The sequence below is a fragment of the Grus americana genome, chromosome 2, assembly GCF_028858705.1.
Source record: "Grus americana isolate bGruAme1 chromosome 2, bGruAme1.mat, whole genome shotgun sequence".
NCBI lineage: Eukaryota > Metazoa > Chordata > Aves > Gruiformes > Gruidae > Grus > Grus americana.
Genome location: NC_072853.1, coordinates 42,687,896 through 42,710,941, shown reverse-complemented (window position 1 = coordinate 42,710,941; position 23,046 = coordinate 42,687,896). Strand labels below are relative to the sequence as shown.

At 40.6% G+C, this 23,046-nt stretch overlaps 1 protein-coding gene across 6 annotated transcripts in view; it reads left to right on the top strand.

The window, feature by feature from the left end:
- The first annotated feature begins 5,996 nt into the window (after nucleotides 1-5,996).
- LYN (LYN proto-oncogene, Src family tyrosine kinase) overlaps nucleotides 5,997-23,046 on the top strand; it is a 56,523-nt gene continuing 39,473 nt past the window's right edge. The window contains exon 1 of one of the 6 annotated variants that reach the window (XM_054814900.1): nucleotides 5,997-6,199. The gene's annotated coding sequence lies outside the window, so the exon portion shown is untranslated. Of the gene's footprint in view, nucleotides 6,200-6,296; nucleotides 6,435-11,559; nucleotides 11,626-23,046 lie in introns of those variants that run through there. The other 5 variants (XM_054814903.1, XM_054814906.1, XM_054814904.1 and 2 more) reach the window with 5 other exon arrangements.

Sequence of the window (23,046 nt, the reverse complement as noted above, 5' to 3'; positions counted from 1 at the left end):
TGCTCATGTCCGACATATGCATGATTTCAAGTTACAGCAAACAGCTGTCAACCATTCAGGTTGTCCCTGACAATGTGACCCCACCAGTTTTCACAGGAAATGAGTGAGCTGCAGCTGGTGGAGAGACTGGATGTAGTTCCACTTGTTACACTCCTACCCTGCCACCATCTGCTTTTTTGGCTCTCCGAGTTTTTGCAAAGGACACAGCATGCAAACAGGGCAGTTTAGTGGCCCTCCAGCATCCTCTTAGACACATTGCATGGCCATTTTGAAGCCCTATCTGATGTGATAATGCAAGAGGTTCTAGCAACAGCTAGGTTGCTGGTAAACACAAGAAGAAATAAGAAGGTTCATCCAGTATTAGGGTGATTCAGAAACTCTGTTGCTCCAAATGGGCTCAGCAGCAGATTTGTACTTGGCATGGCTGCGCGGCATCAGACAGGCAGGAGATATGAACGATGTGAGTGCCATACGTCTCACTAGACCAGCCAGCCAGAGCTGACAGCAGTGAAGTACCTGTAATGATCCAAGATGGCTCCTCTTGGCATTCCTGTTGATGGAGAATTGTGCCAGGTCAGGAGACAGGGAATAAAGAGGTCACTGTACCATGTTGTCATTACAGGTAGAGCAGCCTTTCAACACATCCTCTGTGCCCACAGAAGGTCCCAGATGTCACCTCCTAACTCACACAGGTAGCTGTCACCTTCCCAAGCCCAGACTGATGGGTAATGCACCAGAAAAAGTTAGGTGTTCCCAGGTTTCATATAGCCAAGACAACCTTCTTCTTGGTGCTCAGTGGCACTCTGGTGATGACTATCTTCTGTCCCTGATAAGAGCTACTTCTCACAAACCCTCTGCAACAAGGGGAGGGTTTGATAACTTCAATTGGTACCAAATGTTTTCATCAATGCTACCAGCTCTGACTTCATTAACTCAATGTCCACATATGTTGCCTGATGCTCTGTGCTGTCCCAGAGGAAAATGAAAGCTACGCTTGGTGCATGGATGCCTCGTGCTGCTGTATGGCTGTGACCAGGAATGGGACTGCCCTCCTATTGCTACTGCAGCTGTTCAAGAGCAGCTTAAACACTGCGTTGCTTTTGCACAGCGGAGATGTCCAGTGCCTCTCTATGAGGAAATTTTCCGTAGCAACTGGCTGATCTTGGAAAGGCAAAGTTACGCTTTGACAGCAGCCCACTCTGGAAGTTGCCTCCAGAAACACTATGTTGCTTCTGAACTAAAAATTCACGTGGCGCTGGACAGGCAAGATGAGATGATCATACATCTGCTCCTGAATTAGCTCAAATAATTTCTTTCAGGTAATTAAATATTAGCGATCACAGAACTGTGTACTAAATTAAGCATAAATTAAACACACTTTTAGTAATGCAGGCAGCCTCTTCAGACCAATAAGAACATCTGCAAATGACCACAAATCTTTGAAAGTAAAGGGCTCCTGGAACCACTTGTTTGCCAGCTCACCCCTATTATTGCCTACCTGAATGAGCAGTGAAGAACCCATCGGTCCAGCTGCTTTTCTTGGCTCCGTGAGTAAGGTGATATTCATGAGAACCAAGACAACCCTTTATTCGAGCTGTCATTTCTACAGAAAGGCGATTGGGATGTTCAGTAGAGCGCACGTGGGCCATTTTTGGTCTCCATCAGGATACTCACCAGCGCCGTGCCACCAGCACGACCTAGCTCGTTGCAAGTGGTTCTCAAACTGGCTTCCACTGTTGGACACGTTTTGATTTGCTAACTAGTAATTTTTCTGCTCGCAGATGTGAAACAAGTGGAAACCAAATGGCAAGTATACCGCTGTATAAAAAAGGGTAATGGTACGTGAATAAAATATTTAAAATCAGCAAAGATACAGAAGAAGCAGCTTTTCTTAACTTTCAGAATTAGAATATCTCAAGGCTGTATTATTATGGCTCGTCCATGGGAATTAGAATTAACAAGATGAAATAAAAAAGGATGAATTTAGGATTTATGGTCAGAAAATATCAGTATAGTAAAATGTAAATGGCTGTGCATTAGGCAGACCACTGTCTACAGGAAAGATGACAGCTTTCCCTAACTTAGCCTACTGAGTATGTGTAGTGTTAGTCTAAATGACAGGTCAAACGCAGGGTAAGTCAAGATAGGCATCTGCATTATTCCCCAAAGCATTTTTAAATTATTTAAAAAATTTTAGCCATAAAATTAGTCAAGATCATAAATTAATGTGTGATACATTTCAAATAATCCCAATGGAACTACAAATAAAAAATAAGATTTTTGTTTGTTTATTTTCATTTCTCTTTAGTGTCACAAAACTTATTTTCCCAAGCTCCAAACTGGAAACCAGAACAGGAACTGATGAATATCCACACATATGGGTGCATTAACTTGTTACTTTGTACTTGAAAGTATGAAGCAAACCGTCTTTATCACATGAAAAGTGCATTTCTTAGAATAAAATTTGCAAATATCCTTCTTACATAAGTCAATATGGCTTTCTCTAAAATCATAGGTTACAATAAGAAATGCAAAATGAATGCCAAAACATACTGCTTCTATTTTCTGGAGTTTAAATTGTTGGGGTTTTTCTCCAACAACATTGTGTAAAGAACAAGCATGTGACTTGGATCTTATTTTTTATAATCCACTCTTCACTACTTGTTTAAAAATTGCTACATTATTACAAAGCAGGTTAACAATTTGGACTTTAACTACTTTATGATAATCCCTTGAGGAAGAAATAAAATACAGAAAAACAGTACAAGTGGTGACCATGTAAATGCTGGAATTTCTAGAGAAAAGTCATTTTACTGTGTCAACACGTTGAGAATGAGCTTCCAAAACTCTGGCTCATTCAGAAAGGCCAGATGTCTCCATGATTTAGTTTTACGTGTACCTTTGCTCTCTCTTTCCCTGTTCTTCAATGTAGAATTTAAATCCTTGTAACCCTATTTTTGAACAAAGTGATCTTTCCCCCTTTTTTTTTTATTTTATTGAATGAACCCAGGTGTTCCTTGGGATCTCTCTCAAATTACTGCTCTGGCTGTGCCACTTATCCTTTCATGACCAACAAGTATTCTTCTATTGCTGCTCTGCTTTTGGACTCAAGCAGACTGTAGAAAGTGCTCGGCAAGGATGAGATTAAGGAATATATAAAAACATGGAGTGAAGTCTGCTGTCTGTTTTCATTGTCTGGGACAAAGTTTGATTTACTGCTCAGAGCCACTGTCCCCTACAGTTTGTGCCACTTCACGCTCCCGGATGCAATCCAGACAATGATGAGCAGCTACCTACACGGGCACGTAGCTGGGTTGGTCTGGAGTCTATAGGGCTACGTATAGGCCAGTAATTAATGGTGCCCAAGGAAATATTGCTGGACATTCCTCTGAGTCTACTGACAAATTGTGGGATTGGTCCTAACCTGGGCCAGGGACTATTCAAACACCAGTATGGTGTAGTCCCCATGCTCTGGATGCCAAGAGGGTGGATGTAGGCCCTCCTAATGGCAGTTGGCCTCGATACTGGAGCGCTGTCTTGCAGCCAACGCTTAGTTCAGCAGTAGAGACGTGGTCTGGGAGTCAAATCTGCCCAAAGCGGAAAATCAATTGCTGAGCATGAACGCTAGCTGGCTAACGTGACTCACAGGCCTTCGTACAAGGACTTCCACTTCAGTGACAGGCTTGAAGTTTCCTTTTTGCCCCATTTTACACCACCCCCCAACTTTCTTGATCTATATACAAAGACATTTTAAAACATGTGACTAACAGCAGATCTACAGATGTAGAGAGACTCGAAACCAGCTTTTTTTTTCCTCTTGGTGAATATGTGATAAGAGAGAGTTCCTTTCTTGCTTACGCTTTCCAAGGTAGATTTTGTACATATTACTCTCACCAGTGGGAATGAGGATACATAAAACTGTGACCTTATTTCAAATGATACTAACATTTTTGTTTGTTTGGGGTTTTTTTGGTTTTGTTTTGGTTTTTTTTTTTTTTTTAATAAAGCACAGTATATTTATTCTACTCCAAGCCTTCTTCATAGTAGTTCTTTCAGGGCAGAACTGACGAGTTTGTGCTATGCATCCTAAATCTAATATTGCACAGCAGCCTATTAAGGGTAGTTCAGTGCTTTTTTATTTTTCCAAATTATTGACATTATAGGTAAGATTGTATTTTACTAGACTGCTAGACTCTATTATGCATTTATAAAACTAAATTTTGTTTTATTTACACTAATGCTTTGATAGGAGAAAGTGAATTTTAAACCCAGCAGAATACTTTATATGAAAAGAAGAAATAGTGAGGAGCAAGAGGCCAGACAGATGTGCGCTTTGTGCACCATTTCTCCTCCTCAAGAAAGATAAAAGATCAAAGTACTTACCCTATAGAGGAAAATGGAAACATGAGGCACTAACAGCACATTGAGACTCTGTGATAGCACTTCCAAACAAAAATGTGAAATATATTTTACATAAACTTTTGGAATCCAAATTTCCAACAACAACAAAAAAATCCCCAAACCCAAGACAATGTAAATTAAATCAGATCTTTCCTTTCTGTGTAAACTTTTCATAGGGAAAAGGGTTTTGTGGTGGCTTTTTGTTTGGGTTTTTTTTTTTTCCTTTCTTTTAAAAATAGCTTTAAGTAAGTTGGGGGAAGGGAGAAAACAGTTACCAACTTTTTAATAGAACTTGAAGGAATTCCTTACAGTCTCACTCTGCAATATTTTTAGAGGCTGGTCTTAATATGAGTATCTATATGATGTTATTTTAATCATTGACGATATAATTCAAAGAAGACAAGCAACTATTGACCTCCACATTTCAAAGCTCTACAGATGCCCAGGGACATCTGGGACTCATTTAGAAATGTGGCAGATTATGGGTCTAACTGCTTCTAAGGACTGAATCTTCTGCGGGATCAAGGTAGTGGCCTCTGTGCTGGAGTCACAGCCTTGAGACAGGACTGCAGCACACAGTACAGTGAAGTGATTGTGCCAGTTGCACATGACCGTGTGTGGCAGGCTTTTATATCAGTGCCGAAGATCTGTAAGTTCTGCTATCAGAGTTTGCTTTCCTGGACACAATTCAGGTTCTTAAACCCATGGGGTGTGAGCTGCGTTCAGCTATTTGGTTGCCCTGCTAGAAGTCCTCACCAGCTCCTCAGTCTGCTCCAACTCACAGTTAGGCTGTATTGGTGGACTTCAAGAAAACGTACAAAGATAACTTTGAGCATCTTGCATCTGGTACCTAGTACCGTTTTGAGTGTTCCCCAAACTTGTTCCATTCTCTTCAGCACTGTATATGGAAAGCTTAACTGCTTTTCTTTTGAAATTCTGCCTTTGAAATCTCTGTGACCCGAACTCGTCCAGGTGGTCTGGCAGTACACATACGACACCTTGACTCCAGTTCTTGTAGAGCTTTCAGCTGCATCCTCCGGGTGTTATGTCCACACATTCGTATTTCCTGTTTTGCTGACCTATGAGATTTTATTTCACTTTTGAACAGGCTAGTAAATAATTCTTTAAATTAATTAATTAATTAAAAGATAACCTTACTTGTTCTTTGTTTTCTTCCAACCCAGCTTCCAATGGACCTTGGAAGTTGCTATAGTTGAGTTTCAGAGAAGTTCATGATGGGTTTTTTTTAGGCTGCTGGTGGAATAAGACAGCCTTTCCTGGTTTGCCTCTCGGACTAACGCTGGTTTATTTAGTAATAACTTTTAACGGAGACTCGTCCATCGCACGAAGTTTACACAGGGGCACTCGGCAGAGGCATACCCCTACCCCCACCCTTTCACAGCTCCTGCACCACCTCGTCCCCGTCACAGCCTCCCTCCGCTCCGCGTTCCGTGGTTCAGCCGGAGCAGCTGCGCCTCCCCGCCGGGAGCCGCTGGGGCCGGTGGCAGGGGTCGCCCGCTCCCCTCGTTTCGCTCCGTTCTCCCCTCGCAGCCCCGCACGCATATCTAACCCGGCACCAGGAAGTGAGCCGAGAGGCTGCGAGCCAACCGCCGCCGGCCGCACCGGGTTCCTCTGCCGGCCGCCACGCTCTCCCGGCCGGCGGGGCAGCAGCGCCGCGCCCCGCCCCGCACCGCACGCACATCGAGTCCAGCCCTGCCGCCCCCGGGACACCCCTCTCGGCGCCCCGGCGGTAACCGTGGAGTTCACTCGCTGCCGCTCAACTTTCGCACCCGGGAAAGTAAGTGACTTCGCCCGTCACCCCGCCGGGCGGCGGCGGCCAGCGGCGCGGGGGGAGCCCAGCTCTCCCGGCTTCTCTCACGGGGGTGCACCGGGCGGAGGGAGGGGGGGTGCCCGAGCGGGCTGCCTCCGTGCCCCCGTCCCGGCACCGCACGGCCGGTACAAGGTGCTTTCCGGGGTGGCTTGTCCTCGCTTCCCTCTCCCGGAGGAGCTGCCGCTGCCGCCTGACCTTCCCGGTAGGACTGGATGGGATCTTAAAGGAAATACGGCATTTGGGGGGGAAAAAAAAAAATCTCAAAAGCGTGATTTACCTCTCGCCGCTTTGCCCGGCTTCTGCTATGATCTTGGGGGCTCGGGTGCCGTCTGGCTCTTTTATGCCGGAAAGCGTATAAAATTAGCTGATAAAAGTCTGCAGTCGGTGTTTCAAGCCAAGGCAATGGCCTTGATTTAGGAGAGATAATGTGGCCTCTGGGTATTCCTTCTTACACTGCTTTTTTCTACGACAGTAAATCTTGGAGCATCTTCCAAGTTAAAGCTGCTTCCTCTTAATTGTATGTTCAAATGTACGTTAGCTTAAAAGAAAGCTGAGAAAACAGTATTGTGATGTTTGGTGCATGGTGCTTCTTGCTGACTACTATTGTAATGGTACTGTATGCCTAAGGAGTAGGTCTTGAGGGATTTTCTCCTTTCAATTTTAATTTAGGATCTGAAAGTCAAGCTAGATCTCCCTAGCTGATGCTGTGCCTTCAGTAAAGCAGTTAGAGTTTCTGTTGAAATTGCTTCTTTTATGTGTCTGCAGCGAATGGGTTTGCAAAAAATCATCTCACTGCCTCGCTGACCTCTGTTGGCACTAAAGACCAGAGAGATTAACGCTTAAAACTTGTTTAGCCAGATCGTACTAATGTGGATATACATAGGGAGCACAAAGGCTGAGTTCTTATTCTGTTGTTTCATCTGAAACCCCAAATCAATATCCGATCTCTTGCCTTTCATTCCCACCTTTGAAAAAAACAGTCTGACCAACCTTAATGTATTTTAGCACATTGTAATACACGGTGGAAATTACATTTTTAGCTTGATCCCATAAAGCACCTGGAAGACTTTTGTAATTCAGGTATCTCAATGTTAGTTGCAAGTATCCATAAAGTATGAGTGCCAAGTAGATAACTCTGCACTCATAATAATATCACTAAAGGTTTATTTAAAAAAAAAAAAAGAGAGAAAAAAGAAAAAGGAATATTTTTGTTGGGAAATTGCAAAGCTATGTTGGCAAAAGGTAGCTCAGTTTTACCAAAGGGATAGTCAAATTGTGGTTGTGTGAAATGTTTCCAACCCAGTATCGAATGCAGAGTAGGTGTTACTTACTTTTCAGTGTTGGGACTTTGTATCTTTATAATAGTACCATCAACAACACTGAAAGCATGGATGAGAAAACATGAAATAGTTTTCTCTGAAAAAATAGCAAGAGGCTAGAAATCAGTTAGATGCTGTTAATAGGATGTTATGAAATCTTGGGCAAGGATTAAAATTAGTGAACTCTCAGATCAACAGATGTCTCGTTCTATGGATCTTTTCTGTGATTTATAGCTTTTTTCTTTCTCTATTTCAGCTTTGTGAGCTACAGACTAGTTAGAAAAGAATCCTTGATGTAATAACATAAAGGTCTATTTTAATTGTATGCTGTTGAGATTTTTTTTTTAACTGTAATGGTGTAGACTTTTTGTACAGTAGCTGGCTGACTTGAAGTTCTTCTGCTTTTCTCCTGTAGTTTTTTTGAATAAATAAGTGGGGGTTTTCCGATATAAATATACAGAGGATAAGGTAAGGCTTAGGCCTTTCCTTATAACTTGCTTCACCAGTGGAGTTGTGCAATCACTTTTTCTGACAATGCAATTAATTACGAAACTTTTGCATACGAAGTTAAACCCCATTGCCTTTCAAATGTTTAATATTATGCTTTTTAATGCTACCCTTTCAAGAGAGTTTCCATAAAAGTTAAATTATTTCCTGCATGTATTTATGAATGCATAAGCAACTCTTTCATAATACTTCCCCCCCCCATTTTATCTATGTAATTGAAGTGAGTATCTTCCTATGGCCTTGTTGGCTCTTGTAAGATAAATGACGTCACAGAACATCAGGTGTTGTGGGAAGCAATTCCTAAAATCAGCAATGGAAAAGGTCCAAAGTCCTCCTGGCTCAGTTTAGTGAGGTGGCTCAGAAGACCAGAGATGCTACATCTGACCCTTCCTGTGCTGCACATCAGAGAGCAGCATTTGACCTCTCTATAGCTGTTAAGGAAAGTTTAAGAACTGTGGTATTTAATCTCAGATGTGATTCCATTTCTGTCACAAAAAAGAGGCGTTTTCCTGTCTGTACTTTGCATGTTATTTGGAATCTTAATGGGCATCTTCAAGGTTTTTGGATGGAAATGTGTTGACCGTGAACCAATATTTATTTTTTTCTCAAAGGGCTGGGTGATCTGGGGAGGGAGCAAAGTCTTTCCTCCTTTCCATACGTGAATATTCTGAGTAACTGGGTGACTTTATTTATTGTGTCCAGGGAATTGTAGAGCCAGTTTTACTCTTGGGGTTCAGGGGGCCCTTTCCAAAACTGAATGACCACAGAAAATGAGCAGATAATGAATAAATAAACAAATATTTAATAAATAAATTTTAAAAAAGACATGGGGTGGGCATTAGGTGTAGGACTCTGCTCTGGTAGCATGGCTGTATGCAGAGGTGTGTTTCTGCAGCACCAGTAATCCCTGAAGGATGTGAGCTGTCACGTCCTAATGCAAGGAATGGGAAGAGAATCTGTTGGCCTGGGATCCTGAGGGCCGTGTGAGCTTTGCGAGCAGTAGGTGATACTTCCTTCTGAAGCTGCGGAGCTGGGTGTGTAAGTAACTACACCCAGACCACGTGACTCTGTTAAGTAGTATGTATTGTTATTTTACCCCTATAGGATTTCTATCTCTAAGAACAGCTTCATTCTGTGGAAGAACCAGTTGCCCAGCTGAGAATTAGGATTTTTATCCTGCAGATTGTATTCCTACTTCCCGTTTCTCCCATTTATTTGTGTCTCCTCTTTCAAGAGAGTGCAGCAATGCTAGAGATGGTATGGAGAGAAAAGCTTCCAGCCTTGCCGAGCCATGCCACAGGAAACTATGTAGATAAAAAATGTAAAATTACATTCGTATGAAAACAGTCTTTAATGAAGCATACAAGGAGAAGATGACTGCCATACTGTAAACAGTAATGGTACCTTCTCAAAGGAATCAGCTTCTACTAATAAAAGGCAAGGACAATGTAACTGTCCTTAGTGTGACTGTTCCTAGTTTAAACTTAATTGTCCTTCAGGGAAGGATGGGAAAGGTCTGTGCTTTCATATTTATTTTTGCCTGATTCAAATACATTTCCTGTTGACATTGTCATTAAATACTGTAATTTCCGAGGCTGAATCATTCACGGTCGTGTTTGACATCTTTCCTGAAAATGTGAGTTCATGGAACAAAATGTAAAGGCAGAATTCATCCTATGTTGGAAGCATTTCCTCCAAATACTTATTGGATACTTGTATTTGTTGTGTGCCCTAAAGAACTACTCACAGAGGTAAATAGATTAGTAATTTTTGTCAGCCAAACATCAGAAAAGAGATGGTATTTTGACAGTAGCACTTCGTTGGGGAGAGAAAGAGGAGGAGACCAGGGAAAGGTGAAGGGGCGAATGGGTAGAGCTCATTTCTCTGGGGGAAAAAGGGTAGGCTACCACCATTCAGGCCAGTTTTTGCCATCCCTTAGGTCAGCATTGTCTATCTTTTTCAAACTGCTGGCATCTTAAGTATCTACAATTGGTTCCTGTGTTTGCGCAGTGTACTATCTTGCTTCTTCAGTTCAAAAGACTCAAGCGATAAACAGTCTGAACAATGTGTCCTTTTTCCTCTATGGTCTTTGCTGCGTGCAGCATGAGGCTACTTCTTCCTGTCTAAATTGTGGTTGATATGCTGTAGAATTTGCTACTTTAGTTTGCAAAGGCCTGCTTTTTACTGCGCACATTCTTGTGATCAAGCCGTTTCTTGAAAGCGCCTGTGATAGCAAATTGTGCGATCTTAAACTGGAAAATGTGATAGCTCACCACAGGGGTTGAAGTATGGGATGCAGCTGCTCTTCTGGAAGCTTCTTTTCTGCAATTTTCTCCATTGTAGAGGGCTACTGAAAGACTCAAAGTGATAAAAGTTTAGAGGGCATGGACTCCCTCTGGGATGTGTTCTTAACTACTTCTTTGTTGGTCTAACAGAAAGCCGTTTCAGGAAGTTCGTCAATAAAAACGTAGTCGGTTAAGTGGGTTTTCTGATGTGGCATCTATAATATATTGCTTTGCTTTTCATGGTTCCTTCATTGGTTTGTACAGATAGGTGCCTACCAACCTGTTTGATCAATTTTTTGAGGAAATCTTATTCAAGCTTTTTCCGGGGCATAAACTGAAACAGTATGTTATTACAGTAGTTAGTGCAGAAGTACATTTGGCTGCTAAGGAGGTTTGTTCTTTCCATGTATGACTGTATTAGGGGCTTAGAACAAAATTAATATTAAAAGTTCAAGAGTATGTTTGAGTGAATTCCTGCATAATAACAGCAAAGTATTTATAAACCAGTAGGTCTGACCTGTGACTAAGTTTTTCTTTCTCCAGATAAAGAAAATATTTCCCTGTAGTATCAACTGAGTGGGAAAAGATATGAAAAGTAGCACATCTATTGCATTTATTGAAATTGCCTGCTTGAGTATCCCTTGCCAGCATCATGAGGCTTGCATTTGTTAGATCCAATGGACAGAAACTGGTTTTCTGCAGGGCAACCCGAGCCCTACAATGTGTCTTGATGGGATTTCTAAAACCCTTCAGTAAGTGCTGGATGCTCCAGGGTAGCTGTAACTCAAATGTGAGCAGACAAGAGCTGCAGAACAGGGTTAAGGGATTGCCGGAGCTGGTGTCAGCGCCACTGAGGAAGTGAAAGTTTTTGGTAAACACACAGGAAGGGGATGGGCAGGAGAAAGAGGAAATCTTCTGTTGGATGTTCTGGGTTCAACTTGTTCAAAATACATTGCAAGAGTCATTTGAATGAGCCGTTAGGACGTAGCAGAACATGCAAATGGGATTTGAAGTACATTTTTGTAACTACAGGCCTACCATTGCAAAAGATCTGCTAAACTATGCAAAGGCTAGAGACAAGTATTGCAGCCCATAAGAGCTGGAGAAAACTTGCCTTTTAAGCAACTCTCCTGCTGTATTGCTGGCGTGGCACTTTGTCTTCCTTTTTCTGTCTTGCGAGGTCTTTGCTCTGTCACTGATTTCCAGCTGTTCTTGCACTGGCTGTGAGAGGGATTGCAGCAGCTGTCGTGGCACCAGTGGAGAAGCTCCGGACCATATTGAGGTGAATGCTAAGCCCATTTCTCTTGGGATGTAGATGGCCTGATTGATGGTTTCCGTTCGGCAGGCAGTGGTCAGCAGTACTCCCACAAGGCCGGACTAGGAGAGCTTGCCTCTTCTGAAAATCTCCCACTGAATTTCCTTGGTAGTGGTTCCGTCTCTCTGCCATGACACTTAACCAGTGTGTCTGAAAAGTCTTAGAGCCACACTGATTTGAATGTCTTCATTAGTAATAATGTGTTGTTTGTTTGGGGGGCATTTCTCCCCAGTTTCCTGGAAAAAGCCATATTTCAGTGTTTATCTAGCTGTAGCAGTACTCCCTTCTTACTGCTGTTTCCTTTTTTCTTCTCCCATCGTTCTTTTATTTCCCTAACATCATTGTGCTGTTTCTTTTTCTCCACCTTTGTCTTCAGGACTGTTGGTGGTATAAGCTGTTTATTTCATCTCTTGATCTGGATCTCTGTGCAGCAATTTTTCTTCTTCCCCTTCCAGAAAAATAAGCCTCAGCACCTTTAATAATTTAATTATCATTTGTAATCTACTTGTGCTACCTTATCAGGGAATATGTGCCCTACAATATCTACCCCCAGCCTCTTGAAAGTGTGAAAACCAATGGAGTACTGATATGGTCTTCACAGTGTTTTAAGAAGCTTATGCCTCCTTAAAGGGCAGCTTTGTACTTTCAGGGATGGCCAGCAAGACTCTTCTGTCTAGAGTATGTATTATGTGTACGTGCAATCTATCTTTAGAGACAACTATCACTGTTTACCACGTCCGATTTAAAATGGTGACCTCAACCTGACTCGAAAGAGGTTAGTTTCTGTCTTGAAAATGGTCAGCGTGGATTGTCTGCTACCCCTTTGTCTGTCATCCTGTGATGTTGCTTCAACCTTCTCTGCTCAAGTTTCATTTCTGTTGTAGGCAGGAGGTTTTTCTGTGCTGTGTAGTGGCACATGCAAAAGGTTTTGGAGCCAACGTTGACCCTCCTTGTAAATACACCTGGTTCAGTGATGTGGAGTGTGGATTTACTGGCATGTGCGCTGGCCTGTGAAGAAGAATCCAAGGCTCGGTATCGTGGGAGTGTGGTGCTGAGGCAACAGCTCTTATTCCATGATTTCCATGCTGTGCTCCTCAGCGTCGACATGCCCCGTATGCTCTGTTCCCACAGAAAGTGAAACTTCAGAAAGTTAGCTTTAAGAAGGCAGTACATGTTTTGAAGAACCAACTTCAGTGGAGCTGGCACCAGCAGAAAAGAGATTTGGCTGGTGGAGTGAACAAGTGGGAGAAAGGTGTTTCAGGTGAGATGTTTCTGCTCTCAGTGGAGTACTTAAGCAAGGCTGAAGGCATTGGATACAAGTGCCAGAAAGTGCAAAATTCAGCATTTGAATAGCTTATTTGAACCGGAGATCAGAACAGTATTCTCTTCTGTAATGTATTTGACTATGTACAATGACAGTCTTTTCCTGCTAGGTTTAGATGGGTGAAGAGTCCTTTTCCTTTCTCCTGCAATAAAAGGAAAAAGTATCAAGATGCTTGGCATGGTATGACACAGAAAAGTAATTTCTCCTTTGAGCACAGAATACAGTTTCAGTAATGTGACTGTATTATGTTTATTACATGTTCTGTATCTTGTCATACTGATTGAAAACATATGCTTTCCTAGGGACTGTAATTGTCTCTACCCCAGTAGTTATCATCCTTTGCTTTCTTATTTGATTGTTTTTTCTCCTTTTATCTCTCTGCTTCTGCAGTCTTTGCTCTTCATTTATTTCTCAGCATCAACCCCAGTTCTGACTTCTCAGGTATTTCAGCCTCCTCTCCTACACCTTTTCTCACACGGTTTCTGTTGTCCTTAGAACTTCCTGTGCACGCCCAACCATGAAGCAGTCTTACTGGTTTTTGCACAGTGCTTAATTCTATGGAATTCAAATGTCAGTTCATTGTAGACTCATGACAGTTCTCCTGCAACAAACTATATATTGGATATTTGAAGCTGCAAAGGTTATAAACTTTAATGAGTAGCCAGTATGGTTGCAATAATAGCGCTGTGAAATTCTTGCAGTCTGCCACATGAATGTGAATGTAAGTCTTGTTATGGACTTCCAGTTTACCATGAATCTAAGTCTGCCAAAATTATCATGCGTACTGTCCTACTCTTTAAGGTCTGCGTCCTGCACTTTGTGCAGAAAGTCCTGGTGTGAGTGACTTGAAGTTTGTAGAGCTCCTGCAAGTCGTGCACAGTCATTTACAGGATCAGAGCCTGGTTCAGAGGAACCGGCTGTGGTTGTAACTGTTAGGTCTTCATCTGCTATCAATTGCAAGGCTCTTGACCATTAAGCAAGACTAGAAACTACAGAAAATACTAAATGCTGTGCAATCCAATAATGATACATTGTGAATACAGCCATGTTGGTTGTTTTTAGAGAGAGAAAACAAGAAATGTTGAAGCAAAGTCAAAATAGTAGCAGCGGTCAAAGTATTAATCAGTTTCTGAAAATGAAATAATTTAATATGCTGAGCAAATGCAACATGCTTCTTCAAGTCAGTCCTCTACTCAAAACTTTTATTTAGTGTAGAATAACTTATCTCAAATATAAAAGAACTTTAATCAAGTTAACATTCTTGCATAGCTGCTGTCCCATTGATTTGGGGAACTATGTGTTCTTTCTTGCCTGTGAGAAAGATCATCTGCAAAGACATACATGTGTTTAAAATCCAAGGTCTCCAGTCCTTCCTTAGAATGTTTGAAGTAGGAACAATCAAGTGAACCATCATACCAGCAATTCACAGCCCTCTCTTGAGACTCCAGATTCCCACTCTCACTCCTCTCTGAAAATGGAAAGAATGTCAAATATTTTAAATTTTGGTTAACTTTCAATAAAATTCTAATTCATGCTCATGTGTGCAAGAAACATCAAAAGCATGCTTAGAAACTTGGATTTGAATTCTTATTCCATGTTCACGCAGTGACGTATTTCCTTTTACACTCTTACTGTCACCCCAGCTTGAGCACATAGTTTCACAAGACTTTAATAAAAGTGTGCTTTGGGCTTTATGTGCCAGGCTTTCAGACCTGAACCACTAGCAATCTGCAGTCCTTCAGGATACATTTGGTAGACTCACTAGATTTTGATTAATGTTTTAAAAGAAGCCAACACTCATTAAATACAGAGTAGCTGTTATCAACAGCTACTATAAATGAACCCTAATGGGGGTTATTGAATTTCATTTTACATATCAGCAACAGCTGGTCTGTTCAGAGAGTTCCCATTCAGCTTCTTACAGTCCCAGGAACTTGAATTTTTTTAATACGGCTGAGGGGTCCAATCTCAAATTGTTGATGGGAGTAGGGGCCTCCCGGTGCCACTGGGGAAACTGGCGTGCAAAATCAACATACTCGTATCTATTCACAAAACCCTGATCTCGAGGATTTAATCTAAACAAACTCCCCAAATTTCTCATGCTGTAACTCTTTTAGCTCTATTTATCATATTTGCAGCAAACCATTGGTTCAGACGGTATCTCTTGGTGCCCGCACGTGTATCCCGAATTGCAACAGTTGCTTAGAACAGTTTACTAAGCTGGGCGAGAAATCAACTGGAAAGTGCATGCTTTACATTCATGCCCTCGAAGGAATATAATTAACACAGAGTTTAAAATTAAGTAACACAGAGTTTAAAATTAAGTAAAATAAACAAGTTATAAATAGACCTCTGTGAAGTGCCAGAACCTGGAGTACAATCTTGCACCCTTGAAGTTAAGGGATGTTCTGCTACTTACATGAGTGAGAACAAGATGAGGTAGCTCCTAACAGGAATACTTACACAGTTAGTGCTGAAAGTTCTCCTGGTATCCCTGTGAAGGTTAAATAGCACAAAACTTCATTTCTGCTGGTGTAATTTACTGGCACTGGATTTGTCACTGTCTGATTTTTTTTTTTTTTCTTTTTGAGAACTCTTGCAACTTCCTCTTGTGACTTAAGAAAATTTGTCCAAGGTTTGCAAAGCACCAGGAGGAACTGGGCTCTGAGTAAGAGTGTTAGCCCACATCAGCCTGAATGCTTTAACCCCAAATTTTCTTTTAGGCTTAGAGTTCATTCTAAAATCCAAATTACAAACACCAGTACGGTGGCCTGTGTTTCAGGAGGGTTTCTCTGTGTATATCTAATGCTGTACAGCTAATGAAACACAAAACAGTCTGCTGGAGAAGTAACTTTTTTTTTTTTTCAATTGAACTATGTGCTGGTGTTTGAAGAGGGTGAAAAAAAAAATCTGTTTTTCTTTTGTGAGTTATTTTGTGAAATTCAGTGCTTTAGACAGGTGCCCAAGACATAATATGATGCTATTAAAACAAGAATGCTATGTTTAAATTGCAAGTTTGGCCATGAGTATGTGTCAGCATTTAAACGTGGAGGTGACAGCAAATGAAGAAGCCCTCTGACCAATGGAGCAGGATGGTAAATGCAATGTGGGGCAAAGTAATATGAGTTACAAAATGACCAGGCTAGTACAGAGTTAAGATCCGTTGACACAGAACTTATTCTGCACTGAGTCATAACCATCTTAATCCATGCTGAAAGTGGATTGTAGAATGTATAAAACCAAGTCATGTTTATAATAATTGATTTATTCCATGGGGATATGGTTACCTGAATTTGAGAGAACAAAGCTAATATGCGCTAATGATCTGCTCCCCGTTTCCCCCTTTTATTAAACACACTGAAAAGAGAAGATAAACCCAAAAGAGAAGTGGTATACTTTTTATTAGGTCATCCTCAAAACCTTCATCAGGGCTTGTTGGCTGTGAATTTGCTGTCCTTCATCATGTTTCATTGACATGTTGTGATAACTTCATGATCTTTGAGTTCTGTGTACAGTATAGCAATGGGTTTGAATTACAGGCACATCTCAAAGAAAGAGATCACATCTGCAAAAGAGTCTTTATTGCCAACAACATCTTTAACTAGTTGAAGGCCACGTTCATAGATAACCATCTTCTCTTAGGCATAGTAGCCATTAATGATTCTCCCTAACAAATGTCCTGTTAATACATTTGTCCGAACATGTGGAAGCTGAGTATTTGGCTGCTTTAGTAGAATGAGATGAAAGTTTCAAGTGTTGGATGCTACCTGCAACTATACTTTCCTATGTGCCTTATGGATGGGACAGACAGAGCAACAAATTTCACTTGAAGAGCTAGCTGGGGTACAGCCATGTGATGATATCAGAGTCACATCAATTTCCCCCAAACTCTCTAAACATTAGCAAGCTGCTCACTTTGTCCCATGTCTTCCTCTGAGGCTCATTGATACGGGGAGAAGCTAACTCTCATTTCTCTTTCACGTATCAGGTAGTAACGCCGACACTGTGCACTGCACAGTAGCTCGTGCAGGGCCGCTTGACTCAGTGTCATTTGTTTGTGTGGCTGTGCCTTTGGTTTCAAGTACATTGATGGGTATGTTGAAGTCAACACCTGAGTAAAACCACCGAGTATATGAATTAGGCCTTTTGGACTGACGTAGAAACCCTTTTTGCGTGCCTCTCAATTACACCTTGTTTTGTGAGGCAAAGTGTGTGTGTGGAGGAGAAGGGGAGAGCGAGGAGCTAGGTAAGTACTGGTGGGAGTGAAGAAGGATAGGTCCCAGATCTGTGTTCTTCAAAGAGACTATGTGAAGCTTGTCCTTCTGCCCTTCTGTCGCATCACTTGTTATGATGATGACGTCATTTAGGCTACTCCTAGACCTCACTCCAAAATCTTGTTATTTTTATGGGTAGTTTCTTATTTTCCTATGCCACAGTGATTGTGCTAGTCATTGAAAAGGGAGAGGAGAAGGATCCTTATACTGCTGGTAGACACGGACATCTATAAAGCTCAGGGGAAATGTTAGACTACTGAAACTTTAGCACCCTGCTGTTGTTGGCCAAAGTGGTCAATTTAAAGCTGAAAAAATTGTATGTGAGTCATAGATAGACTCAGCTTGGAATGTAGATGTAGTCCTTGGGGTTTGCAAACCAGAGTGGGACACTTCTAATACTTAGGAAAAATGTCAGTCCTCTTCAATGTAGTGGTTTGGCCAAATTTTCATTTGGAAATGGAGATTTCGTTATATAGAGCTGCTGTTTGTCATTACTGAGGTTTTTTACCAGTAAAGAAAATGACATTTTTACTTATAGTTTGCATGACACTTTTAAGTCTGTAAAGTATTTTGGGAACCTTCCTTTAAGTTGGTTAACGTGTTGGTACAGTTTTGCTCTGTTCCATTTGGTATGATCCTTTTGAAGAATTTGGTAGAACTATTTATCCTGTTATGACAAATTAAGATGTTATTTGACCTTTCCCCCTATCTTCAAAAGATATAGTACAGTGGAAAAAAGTTGAGGAAATGGAAGATGTGGTTGCCTGAGGGTTGGCAAAGTGAATTAATTCATTGTTGATATTGATTCAAAATTCTGGAGGATGCAGTTGAGGCAAATGATTGTAATAAAATGAAGTGAGTGTTATAAGTTCAGAAAACAGATGTTGGCTTAATGTAAGACTCGGTTTAAAATCAGTGCCAAAAATACTGACTACATGAATCTGGAACATTTTCATAATATATAAAGTCTATTATGCAATGTTAACAAAATTACAATCTTTTGTAGATTAACTTTCTTGTGTTTTGGTATTTTTCTTCAATTGAATAAACAAGGAAAAGGATCAGTAGTTTGTATAAATTATATTCCACTTCATTTCAATGTAATGGTTTGTTTCAGAGTTTTATTTTTATCCCTTTACAAGCATTATAACATTATTATGCTACCACAATTACATTAGTTATTTTTCAGTGTTTCTTGATATTTTTTGTTTGTTTTAATTTTTGTTTGTATCACTGCCAAAATTATTGCATGAAACCAAGCTTTTAACAAATATAGGCAAAAACTGTGGCAAATTTATAGAAAAATAGAAGATGCTTCTTTCTTGGTAAAGGTCACCCACCCCTATTAGAGCTACCTTTCATGTTATCAACTATGATGATATTTATTATATATGTTATGCTGTCATTTATGAGTTCCAACAAAGATCGTGTATCATTTAGCTGAGCACTGAATAAACTTACCCTCTCCCCAGACACTTAAAGGCTAGACAGGCAAAGGTTAGACAGTGGATTACTATCATTTGAATGTAGAAAACTGTTTGCCTGAACTGATACGGTTAGTTTTACCAAAGCACTCCTATTTCAAAGGCTGCAGAGGGAAGTACATGAGCCTCAAATCTTGCCTGATCACACCTGATATCTATATAACTGTATTGGATCACTTCATACTTGGAAGTTTGAGGTGTGATAACTTAAGTCATATATTTTCCATTTAATGTAGCAATGCATTAATTACTGTTGGTTAGTATATAGCTAAAATGCCTGGACTAGTAAGTAAAAAAAAAAAAAGGGGGGGGGAGGGTATAGGAGAAAAGGTTTCTCCCGTGTGTACAATGAAACATCAATACAATATCAATACAGGAACACCAGGTATTTTATCTCATCAGAAGTTTCCTGATCTTATGTCAGCAGTTGGGGGATTTTTGCTATATGTTGTAATACACAGGGTACTTCCACAGCAGTCGGATGGCAGCACACCTTTTTTGCTCTGTTCAAACTCAATTTTTGATTTAAAAAGTCTTTAAATTAGGAAATGGAGTTGAATTATGAATGTTGCATAGTCCTACCCCTGGTTTCAATATGCAGGCCAGTGTGGGAGAGGAAAATGGGACACCAAAGGGTGGAAGAATGATTATTAATGACAACAGTAGTCAGCTTGGTAATAAGTTCAACAAAGGTTTCTGCCAACCCAGGTTCGTTTGGTCAGACTGAGACATTTGTGCGCTAATGTCGGGAATCTGGGCTCTGAAGAGGAAGAGCAGAAATACTGGTGCAGGGCTTAAAACTGAATGTTGTGGAGGAAGTAGAAACGTGACAGATTTATAACTGTAGCAGGAACGTTAGAGAGCATGAAGGTGATAGCATCATAATTTCTGTAACTGATATAGGAAGACCCTAAAACACGATTTGAGATAGCATGGACGAAATAGAATTTGTCTTGGTTGCAATTGCTAAGGAAAGAGTTGTGAAAGAAGCTGAATGGGGTAGTGGTGCCTGTCTGCTGCACTTCCCCAAAGTCTTGCTAATACCACTCTCTGTTGCCTAATGTCACATTAGCATTACATTGAGACTTATTTTAAATACTTTCATTTGCAATGAAAAAATAGGAGTCCCCTTGTGATATTAGGAGGTATTAGAAACACACAAGCAGCTGAAAACATTGTGCAGAAAGAACAGTCTGGCAAAATACCGGGGAGAAATTTAATATCAGGGTACAAGGTCATGCCACCGGAGATATGAGAGGAAAATCTGCTGTGACAACAGTTTGTCATTATGAAAAATGAAACAAACTTGAGTGCCTTAACTCATCACAAGAGGATAGAAAGGCTAGCGTGATTGATGAAAGTGCGAAAATAATAAATTAATTGCTGGAATTTATTGGGTGATGTGTTTCTGTAGATGGAAGGAATAGAAATACTATTTCTTGCAAGGGATTGCTGCAAGTCATCTTGGAACACCTGACCAACTCCAGCCTCCTGCCCTTTAGTGGGATGAGTTCAAACTGAAACAGATGTGGAGGAGGACTCCTGGGATAACTAGCAAAAATGGAAAAGACTGAAAGAGTTTGGTCTTTAAAGCCTAGAAAAGAGGCTGAAAGAGATGTGACTTCTTGCTAATCGCCCAAGAGGATGAAGGGCTAAATGACATTTGTCCCCAAAACGTGCTGAAGACTGGGAATTATGAGACAGCTTCTAAGCCAAGTAGAGCGAGGTTCTGAAACCTTTCAGCAATAACATTTTATTCTTGCTCACCGCCACCCATTAACCTCTCTAAAACTGGAGCATGGCAAACTCCCTTCTGAGCTTGTACGATGTGATTGTGCTGCTCAGAACAGGTCTGCCTTTCCCAGAAGGTAATTTTTAGTCCTGTGCTCTAATCATGGGTGATAAACTAGATAGCTCTGTTATCTTGCTCTCATTTGAGAGTTTGACTTAAATGAGAGTAAGTTTGAGGAAATCTCACAGTAACGTGCTTGTTGCATACTTTTCCACTGCAACAATATTTGGGGTTTGATGGTTACACTGGGGATTAGCTTGTTTCTCTTCTTTGCCTGTTTATGTAGATATGCATGTCAAAATATTATTTTAGCTTTGCCTTACCTTTTGCCAAAAAAAAATTTGAAGCAGCTAAAGAATTCCCCAAAATTTTTCCTTTTTAAAAAATGCTGTCAGCCGGACTACTGCTTCTCACATCACAGGAACAGAGGGAGTCTACACTGGCCAAGTCTATCATAGGTAAATACTGAGGAGATTTAGGCTATCCGTGCTCCTTTTTCTTATGTATTGCAGGGAGCGCATGATTTGTGCCCGTGCATGCGTGTGTGTATATATATATGCCCATATATATGTTTATCACATAAGGGAAATATTCAGTTTGGGAGGCATAAAGATGACATAATCCAGACCTATATAAATAAGCTAATTTAAAAAAGACATTGAAATACATGAGGTGAGGAGTGACTGAGACATACATAACCGTTTCAGCAAAAAGGCAAGGGAAGAACAAACTGCTTCAGTTCCCCTAGCTGGTCTCCAGTGCAAAAACAAGATGTAGGAAGTGAAACAAGCCCAAGATGAAAGCTGACCCAGGATTTCTGTGTTTGCAAGCATCTAGTTTGATGCAAGTTACCAGGCAGTTGGGACTTACAGTAAAATTTAAATGTGTGTATATGTATATAATATAAAATATATTGTGGATGCCCCCTCCCCGCAAGTGTTCAAGGCCAGATTGGATGGGGCTTTGGGCAACGTGGTCTAGTGGAGGGTGTCCCTGCCCATGGCAGGGGGGTTAGAACTAGATGATCTTTGAGGTCCCTTCCAACCCAAACCATTCTATGATTCTATGATATTATGTATATTATTAAATATATATATTTATATTATGCATATGTTATATTTATACGTATATATATGTGATGAATTGCAGGTATAAGAACAAGGCCGAATAAAATCAAAACTAATAATTTTTGAGACAAGCAAGGAATAGGAATCAACTTCTGTTCAGTTGCTCTCCAGTTTAATACTTTCCCATTATTCCCAACCACAGATAATTTATTTTTGTCACTCTTATTCTCACTCCAGTGTAGTAGCACACGTTCATTGGCACTATGGAAATATGTATAGAGCAGTACAGATGAGGCTTTGCTGAGGCCTACACCTCAGCTGAAACTCCTCTTCTGTGTTCCTTGGAGGTTCTGCACCATGTGGCGATGGGTCAGAAAGGAACCCCGGTTTCCCAGGCCCCTCAGAGATGTTCCTCCTTATAATCCTACTAACAAAGGTATAAAAGAAGGTCGTTGCAACACTCAGGTACCATAGATGATGTGGAACATAGAGAGGAAGTCAGCAATAAAGGTTAAGATAAATGAATTCCTTAAACTTCAGTTTTTTCCCATTTTCTTTTTCATGGAATGTGAAACCTGAGCGGTTGATAGAGGTGATGCAGAAAGTTGGGTGAAGGTAGTGAGAAGCAGGTGTTGGTGTCCTTGGGCAGAGTGGGCTTACGATTCTTCTTCCCCAGCAGTTTTAGATCTAAGTCCATCACTCTGAGTTTGTTTCTCAAGACACTTCCACCTTGACCTTGAGGGTAATGCAAATAAGTCTCACATTCTTGATTATTCAGGAGATCTGATGAAGGCATCACTGTGTTACCTCTGGCCGTATAGCTTGTGAAGTAGCAGCAAACCAGGTGGCATTAAAGGCCAGAATGAAACATCTGAATCAGAGGAGGGAAAAGATGTCCTTTTCAATTTTTGAAAGACATGTTAAAAAATAAAATTATTTACACCTCTGCTCTCTAAGCTGCTTTAAATCTCCAGGTTTAAAAACAGATTTTTTTTTAATATATAGGTGTGAACAATTGCTTCCTGTTCTTTGATTCAAAAGATTAAATATAGAGCAACATTCAAGACTCAGAATAATTTGGGGGGTCTTGATTTTTTTTTTCATTTTTTTTTCTTTATACTTCTTAATGCACTGTCTCACTTACTTGTACTGCTAAAGAACATCTTTTATATATACATATATATGCATAAGAAATTTTGTGGCTTAAATGAAGAGTTTACTGCTTATAAACCCTATAATTGAATAGAAATTTATTTATGTATCTGTTAAAATGCATATATATATATATCTGTTAAAAGCCTAAGCCACCCACAGCATTGGTGTTTGTATACATGATTACTGACCATTTGAACAACAGATATTTATTTGATAAAATAGAATTGCTTGTTCTACAACTCACTGTTGTAGTTCCAATTCTTTTTAAAGTTATTTTATTATTGGAAAAGTG